Source organism: Neofelis nebulosa, chromosome 14 (genome assembly GCF_028018385.1).
Source record: "Neofelis nebulosa isolate mNeoNeb1 chromosome 14, mNeoNeb1.pri, whole genome shotgun sequence".
Taxonomy (NCBI): domain Eukaryota; kingdom Metazoa; phylum Chordata; class Mammalia; order Carnivora; family Felidae; genus Neofelis; species Neofelis nebulosa.
This window is the reverse complement of record NC_080795.1, coordinates 20,258,265-20,267,814: the sequence shown is the minus strand read 5'-3', so window position 1 is coordinate 20,267,814 and position 9,550 is coordinate 20,258,265.

Sequence of the window (9,550 nt, the reverse complement as noted above, 5' to 3'; positions counted from 1 at the left end):
GGAGGTGCCGCCTGGCAACCTGACAGCTTGGTCACAGACAAACGGGGAGTGAACGGAAACTGAATACAAAGGACGGGTGCGCCATTTTCACCCCTGCCGCGCATGCGCGTACACACCTCTAGCCCCCACGACAATCTACTCCATTAGGCTAAGCAGCGCCATCTGGTGTAGAACGGAGCCTACACTAAGCTCCGCCCAACTGAGCCAACCTCGCTCTTGAGGAACACAAGTCTCTCCACCTGCTCAGTTTACGGACTATAAAGTGCTTCATAGTTTGACTTCTAGGGGAAAGCAATGTAATTTCAATTGCATTTCAGTCTGTTTGCTGGCCTACCTATTCAATTTTATTTCTTTTTCATTTCTTTTCTTCTTCTTGAATACAGAAAGAGAAACAATTATTTTTTTTTCAATATATGAAATTTATTGTCAAATTGGTTGAGAAAAAATTATTTTTATTTTCCATTTTTATTAAAAATATTTTTCTTTACTATTTCTCTACTATAGTTTTTACTTTTTTGTAAATTTGTCAAATTCTATTTTATTTCCATCATTTCATTTTATATTCCATTATATTCATTTTTTCAAACTGACAAATCTTTTCCTTTTTTTTTTAATCCCCCTTTTTTCTCTATCAAGCTCTCTTTAAAAACCAGACCAAAACACACTTAGGATCTAGCATCATTTATTTGATTTTTTTTGTCTGTTGTTTTTAATTTTATAATTTTAACGTTTTCCTTATTAATTCCTTTTCTTCCTTCAAAATGACAAAACAGGGGCGCCTGGGTGGCTCAGTCGGTTAAGCGGCCGACTTCGGCTCAGGTCATGATCTTGCGGTCCGTGAGTTCGAGCCCCGCGTCGGGCTCTGTGCTGACAGCTCAGAGCCTGGAGCCCGTTTCAGATTCTGTGTCTCCCTCTCTCTGCCCCTCCCCCGTTCATGCTCTGTCTCTCTCTGTCTCAAAAATAAATAAAACGTTAAAAAAAAAATTCAAAATGACAAAACAAGGAATTCACCCCAAAAGAAAGCAGAAGAAACAACAGCCAGGTACTTAATCAACACAGATACAAGCAAGATGTCTGAACCAGAATTTAGAATCACGATAATAAGAGTATTAGTTGGGCTTGAAAATAGATTAGAATCCCTTTCTGCGGAGATAAAAGAAGTAAAATCTAGTCAGGATGAAATAAAAAATGTTATAACTGAGCTGCAATCTTGAATGGATGTCATGGTGGTAAAGATGGAAGAGACAGAGCAATGAGCAAATCAGCATTATAGAAGACAAACTTATGGAGAATAATGAAGCAGAAAAAAAGAGGGAGACTAAGGCAAAAGAAACTATTTAAGAGTTAGAGAAATCAACTTTTTCTTAAAGGAAAAAGGAACAACATCAGAATCATAGGGGTCCCAGAAGATGAAGAGAGAGAAAAGGGGTAGCCTTCTATGTGAGCAAATCATAGCAGAAAACTTTCCTAACCTGGGGAAAGACACAGACATCAAAATCCAGGAAGCACAGAGGACTCCCATTAGATTCAACAAAAACCAGCCATCAACAAGGCATATCATAGTCAAATTCACAAAATACTCAGGCAAGGAAAGAATCATGAAAACAGCAAGGGAAAAAAAGTCCCTAACCTATAGGGGAAGGCAGATCAGATATGCAGCAGACCTATCCACAGAAACTTGGCAGGCCAGAAAGGAGTGGCAGGATATATTCAATGTGCTGAATCAGAAAAATATACAGCTGAGAATTCTTTATCCAGCAAGGCTGTCATTCAAAATAGAGAGGAGAGGGGCGCCTGGGTGGCTCAGTTGGTTAAGCGGCCGACTTCGGCTCAGGTCATGATCTTGCGGTCCGTGAGTTCAAGCCCCGCGTCGGGCTCTGTGCTGACAGCTCAGAGCCTGGAGCCTGTTTCAGATTCTGTGTCTCCCTCTCTCTGACCCTCCCCCGTTCATGCTTTGTCTCTCTCTGTCTCAAAAATAAATAAACGTTAAAAAAAAATTAAACAAACAAACAAACAAAATAGAGAGGAGAGATTAAAAGTTTCCCAGACAAACAAAAACTAAAGGAGCTCATGACCAGTAAACCAGCCCTGCAAGAAATCTTAAGGGGTACTCTCTGAGGGGAGAAAAGAAGAAGAAGAAGGAAAAAAAAAAAAAAAAGACCAAAAGCAACAAAGACTAGAAAGAACCAGAGAACACCACCAGAAACTCCAACTCTACAAGCAACATAATGGCAGTAAATTCATATTTTTCAGTACTCACTCTAAATGTTAATGGACTAAATGCTCCAATCAAAAGACATAGGGTAACAGAATGAATAAGAAAATAAGATCCATCTATATCTTGTTTACAAGAGACCCACTTTAGACCTAAAGACACCTTTAATCTAGACTTTAAAATAAAGATTGTAACAAGAGATGAAGAAGGGCATTATATCATAATTAAGGGGTCTACCCACCAAGAAGACCTAACAATTGTAAACATTTATGCTCCAAATGTGAAAGCACACAAATATATAAATCAATTAATCACAAACATAAAGAAACTCATTGATAATAATACCATAATAGTAGGGGACTTCAACATCCCACTTACAACAATGGACAGATCTTCTAAACAGAAAATCAACATGGAAACAATGGCTTTGAATGACACAATGGATCAGATGGACCTAACAGACATATTCCGAACATTTCATCCTAAAGCAACAGCATACACATTCTTCTCCAGTGCACATGGAACATTCTCCAGAATAGATCACATATTGGGACACAAATCAGCCCTCAACAAGTACAAAAAGATCAAGATCATACTGTGCATATTTTCAGACCACAACGCAATGAAACTCGAAATCAACCACAAGAAAAAATTTGGAAAGATAACAAATACTTGGAGACTAAAGAACATCCTACTAAAGAATGAATGGGCTAACCAAGAAGTTAAAGAGGAAATTAAAAAGTACGTGGAAGCCAATGAAAATGATAATACCACAGCCCAAAACCTCTGGGATGCAGCAAAGGTGGTCATGAGAGGAAAGTATATAGCAATCCAGGCCTTCCTAAAGAAGGAAGAAAGGTCTCAGATATACAACCTAACCTTACACCTTAAAGAGCTGGAAAAAGAACAGCAAATAAAACCCCAAACAAGCAGAAGACAGGAATAAAGATTAGAGGAGAAATCAATGCTATTGAAACCAAAAAGACAGTAGAACAGATAGATGAAACCAGAAGCTGATTCTTTGAAAGAATTAACAAACTTGATAAACCTCTAGCCAGTTTGATCAAAAAGAAAAAGGAAAGAACCCAAATAAATAAAATCAAGAATGAAAGAGGAGAGATCAAATCAGCAGAGCAGAAATAAAAAACAATAATAAAAGAATATTAGGAGGAATTATACGCCAATAAAATGGGCAATCTGGAAGAAATGGACAAATTCCTAGAAACATAAACTACCAAAACGGAAACAGGAAGAAATAGAAAATTTGAACAGACCCAAAACCGGTAAAGAAATTGCATTAGTAATCAAAAATCTCCCCAAAAACAAGAGTCCAGGGCCAGATGACATTCCAGGGGAATTCTACCAAGTAATTAAAGAAGGGTTAACACCTATTCTCTTGAAGCTGTTCCAAAAAATAGAAATGGAAGGAAAACTTCCAAACTCTTTCTATGAAGCCAGCATTACTTTGATTCCAAAACCAAACAAAGATCCCACTAAAAAGGAGAACTATAGACCAATTTCCCTGATGAACATGGATGCAAAAATCAACAAGATATTAGCCAACCGGATCCAACAATACATTAAAAAAATTATTAACCACGACCAAGTGGGATTTATACCTGGGATGCAGGGCTGGTTGGTTCAATATCCTCAAAACAATCAATGTGATTCATCACATCAATAAAAGAAAATACAATAACCACATGATCTTATCAATAGATGCAGACACAGCATGTGACAAAATACAGCATCCTTTCTTGATAAAAACCCTCAAGAAAGTACGGATAGAAGGATCATACCTCGAGATCATAAAAGCCATATATGAAAGACCCAACGCTAATATCCTCAAAGGGGAAAAACTGAGAGCTTTCCCCCTAAGGTCTATATATATTCATATTATATATATATTCATACACATATATGTTCATATTATATATATTCATATATATTCATGTTATATATTCATACATATTCATATATATTCATATAATATATATTCGTATTTATATTCATATAATATATATACTCATATAACATATATTCATATAATATATATACTCATATATATTCATATAATATATATACTCATATATATTCATATAATATATATACTCATATATATTCATGTAATATATATTCATAAATATATTTATATAATATATATACTCATGTATATTCATATAATATACATATTAATATGATATATATCTTCATATAATATATTAATATAATATATATGAGTCTATACATATAATATATATTCATATTATATATTCATATATATTCATGTTATATATATTCATATTATGTATATTCATATAATATATTCATATATGTGTGTTCATATAATATATATTCATATGTATTCATATATGTATATATATATTCATCGAGGATTTTGATGGCTTTCCTGTCTTCCGTTTAGGTCTTTAATCCATTTTGAGTTTATTTTTGTGTATGGGGTAAGAAAGTGGTCCAGGTTCATTTTTCTGCATGTCACTGTCCAGTTTTCCCAGCACCACTCGCTGAAGAGACTGTCTTTATTCCATTGGATGTTCTTTCCTGCTTTGTCAAAGATTAGTTGGCCATACTTTTGTGGGTCCATTTCTGGGTTCTCTATTCTGTTCCATTGATCTGAGTGTCTGTTTTTGTGCTAGTACCATACTGTCTTGATGATTACAGCTTTGTAATACAGCTTAAGTCTGGGATTGTGATGTCTCCAGCTTTCCTTTTCCTTTTCAAGATTGCTTTGGCTATTCGGGGTCTTTTATGGTGCCATATAAATTTTAGGATTGTTTGTTGAGGCTCTGTGAAGAATGCTGGTGATATTTTGATAGGTATTGCCTTGAATATGTAGATTGCTTTGGGTAGTATTGACATTTTAACAATATTTGTTCTTCCTATCCAGGAGCATGGAATATTTTTCCATAGCTTTCTATAGTTATGAAGGAAGAAGCTCCTTGTTTCCCCTGCTTTGTTTTAATAAACAGAAGCTTCTCTGTGAAAAAAAAAAAAAAAAAAGAGGTATTTTGCGGAGGCCAACTCTGCTCTGATAACATGTTATAAGGAAACAGACAACAGGAGTAGAGTTAGAACTAGAGTTAACACTGGACCTATATACACACCTACACATGCACAACTTACAGGCTTTAGTTGGAATGAAATACGAATTTATGAGCTAGCAGTTGCCTTCTGTTTAAAGCACTACTTTGTTCCTGATGCTTGGATACAATTCCTAATGCCTCTGTTATCTAAGGCAGGCCCTGGTTATGGCTGCATGAAACCAGTCTAACTACCTAATTCTGCTAAGAAAACCAAATCTGTCAGTCTTGTTATTTTATGCCCTGTGGTCGGAACAATCCGTAAACGAAACAGCCTCTATAAAACAGAACACTGGAGAACAGTTTCATTCGTTGGCAGAGGCAATGACTGGACATTCTCTGGAAGAAGTCTGAGGATTCCTTCCTAGGTAATACATCTGTCCTTCATCCAAACTTCACTTCCTGGCATAATGGCTCCAGAAACAGTGGAGCAGTTCAACCGGCTGCTTTTGGAGAAAGGACTGAAGCCAATCCCAATGAAAACAGTTTCCCTGCTCCCTGTCTTGGCCATCAAGCACAAACACGATCACTCTGTGGGTTAAATGGGCCCTGCTGAGAGTCTGCTGCCGCACCATCTGTGGAACAACTTGCAGACCACGAGGCGGACTCTGGCTAAGACAAAGGCAAGAAGGCAACAGGGAAAACAGCCCACAGAGAGCCCTTAGCACACTAACATGCAAAGCAATGGCCTTCCCCAGGTGGCCTCCCCCCAAAAATAAAAATAAAAATAAATTCATATATATATGAATAAAGAAAGGAAGAAAAAACTCATATATATATTCATATATAAACATTTCTTCCTCAACACGTCTCCAGAGGCAAGGGAAACAAAAGCAAAAATGGGGGCGCCTGGGTGGCTCAGTTGGTTAAGCGGCCGACTTCGGCTCAGGTCATGATCTTATGGTCCGTGGGTTCGGACCCTGCGTCGGACTCTGTGCTGACAGCTCAGAGCCTGGAGCCTGTTTCAGATTCTGTGTCTCCCTCTCTCTGACCCTCCCCTGTTCATGCTCTGTCTCTCTCTGTCTCAAAAATAAATAAATGTTAAAAAAATAAAAAAATAAAAAAAACAAAAGCAAAAATGAACTATTGGGACCTCATCAAAATAAAAAGCTTCTGCACAACAAAGGAAACAATCAGCAAAACTAAAAGGCAACCAACAGAATGGGAGAAGATATTTGCAAACAACGTATCAGATAAAGGGTTGGTATCCAAAACCTATAAAGAATTTACCAACCTTGGGGCGCCTGGGTGGCTCAGTCGGTTGAGCGGCCGACTTCAGCTCAGGTCATGATCTCGCGGCCCGTGAGTTCCAGCCCTGTGTCGGGCTCTGTGCTGACCGCTCAGAGCCTGGAGCCTGTTTCAGATTCTGTGTCTCCCTCTCTCTGACCCTCCCCTGTTCATGCTCTGTCTCTCTCTGTCTCAAAAATAAATAAACGTTAAAAAAAAAAATTAAAAAAAAAAAAGAATTTATCAACCTCAACACCCGAAAAACAAATAATCCAGTGAAGAAATGGGCAAAAGACATGAATAGACACTTCTCCAAAGAAGACATCCAGATGGCCAACTGACACATGAAAAAATGCTCAACATCACTCATCCTGAGGGAAATACAAATCAAAAACACACTGAGATACCACCTCACACCTGTCAGAATGGCTCACATTAACAACTCAGGCAACAACACATGTTGGCGAGGATGCAGAGAAAGAGGATCTCTTTTGCATTGTTGGTAGGAATGCAAGCTGGTGCGGCCACTCTGGAAAACAGTATAGAGGTTCCTCAAAAAATTAAAAACAGAACTACTCTATGACTCAGCAATGGCACTACTAGGTATTTCTCCAAGGGATACAGGTGTGCTGTTTCAAAGGGGCACACACACCCCAATGTTTATAGCAGCGCTATCAACAATAGCCCAAGTATGGAAAGAGCCCAAATGTCCATGGATGGATGAATGGATAAAGTAGATGTGGTATATATATACAATGGAGTATTACTGGGCAATCAAAAAGAATGAAATCTTGCCATTTGCAACTACATGAATGGAACTAGAGGGTATTATGCTAAGCGAAATTAGTCAGAGAAAGACAAATATCACATGACTTCACTCATATGAGAACTTTAAGATACTAAACAGATGACCATACATATCTAGATATAAAATAATATAAAAACACGGAGGTAAGGGGCGCCTGGGTGGCTCAGTCGGTTGAGCATCTGACTGCGGCTCAGGTCATGATCTGAGTTCAAGTTTCTGAGTTCAAGTCCTGCATTGGGCTATGTGCTGACAGCTCAGAGCCTGGAGCCTGCTTCAGATTCTGTCTCTCTCCCTCTCTCTCTGCCCCTCCCCCACTCACATTCTATCTCTCTCTCCTTCAAAAATAAATAAACATTTTAAAAAATTTAAAAAAAAAACAGGGAGGTGGACAGAACATAAGAGACTCTTAAATATGGAGAACAAACAGGATATCTGGAGGGATTAAGGGAGGGGGGGGATGGGTTAAATGAGTAAGGGGCATTGAGGAATCTACTCCTGCAATCATTGTTGCACTATATGCTACCTAACTTGGATGTAAATTAAAAAAAAAAAAAAAAAATTTTTTTTTTTAAAGTAGAAAACAAAACAAAACAAAATTGTATTCCCTGTGTCTGGCTTGGTACCCAGCTCATCAATAGCTAGAGATTCAGGAAGTTCATTGGATAAATGACTAAGAGCAAATTTAAATAAGGTACCACGTGTCACGTGAAAGATAGCTTTAAAGGACTGGCAATATTCAGTATTAGATGAGGGTGTGGAGGAGCAAGGCATTTGCACTCATTCTTGGTGGAGGTATAAATCGATACAACTCAAATACCTATCAAAATGTTCAATGTTGATACCTGTGGATCCAGCAATTTCACACCTAGGTATTTATTTTACACGCACAGCAACAAAAATATGTATTTGTGTAATAATGTTCCCAGAAGTTGTTTGAAGCATTGAAAAACTGAGAACAACGTAAATACCTTTCCAGACGAGGCTGAAAAACAAAATGAATTTCTGTAGTGTGCAGCCATTAGAAGGAATGTAGTGAATCCTAATGTACTGATAGGAGCCACTATCTATCTCATTGATAGTGAGACAAAGCTACCCAGAAGTATAAAATATAATCTCATTTTGTTAAAAAAAAATGCTACATATATAAACACAACTTAAAAGTATGATATTTCTTTCTCTCTCACTCTCTCTCACAAATAAATAAGCATTAAAAATTTTTTAAGGGGCGCCTGGGTGGCTCAATGGGTTTGGTTAAGCGATTGACCGGCTCAGGTCATGATCTCACGGTTTGTGAGTTCGAGCCCCCTGTGGGGCTCTGTGCTGACAGCTCAGAGCCTGGAGCCTGCTTCAGATTCCATGCCGCCCTCTCTGCCCCTCCTCCACTCATGCTCTCTATTTCTCTCTTTCTCCTCTCAAAAATAAACATAACCAAAAAATTTAAAGAAATAAAAGTACGGTATTTTTAACAAGAAGAATGGTGGTAGGGAATAAACCAAGCTACTAATCAGTTTACCTTCGAGAGTAGGGAGGCCGTCAAGGACTTCTACTATTTATCGATTACTCTAAACCAGCAACCTTAATTTTTGTTTAATGTCTTATTAAACTCTAGATTATTTGCATAACTAGACTTGAGGGTAAGGTTCATGTTGCTTCTGCTGAAATGAAGCTACAACCGGTGAGTGGCTGCACTGGAAAATGGCCTCCCCAGGACCTGCCATCCCCAGACCACCCAAGTGTCGGCGCCCGTCTTTAAATCCTACAGGTGACGTCTGGGACGAGGGAAGATGGAGTAACACAAGTGGGGAGTGGAGTCCTGGGGCTGGCATGCCTCCCGAAGGAAGCCGGCAGCAGGACTCACTCGGCTTTTCCAAGTGCAAGTTCCTCCCTGGAGCTGCTTGCTGTCCCTTGAGAAAAGATTCGTCGGGCACTCTTCACTTGCTCAGACTGGTAGCCAAGCTCTCTTAAGAACCGGAGTATTGAGACAGCACGAGGAGAGAAGGGAAACCCTGAGCTCCTAGTCATCCCATCAGAGAGGCGCAAGTACCGCTCTCTCATCTCGGATCCCCGTGCGCCTGCAAACCGGTCTGCACCCGGGCAGAGCGGGCCTCGCCGAGCGCGGCGCCGTGAGCCCACCTCGCACGTGGGCGCGGCAGCCGGCGGGGCCCACGAAGGCCGCGGGGTCCCGCGCCTGCCTTCCCT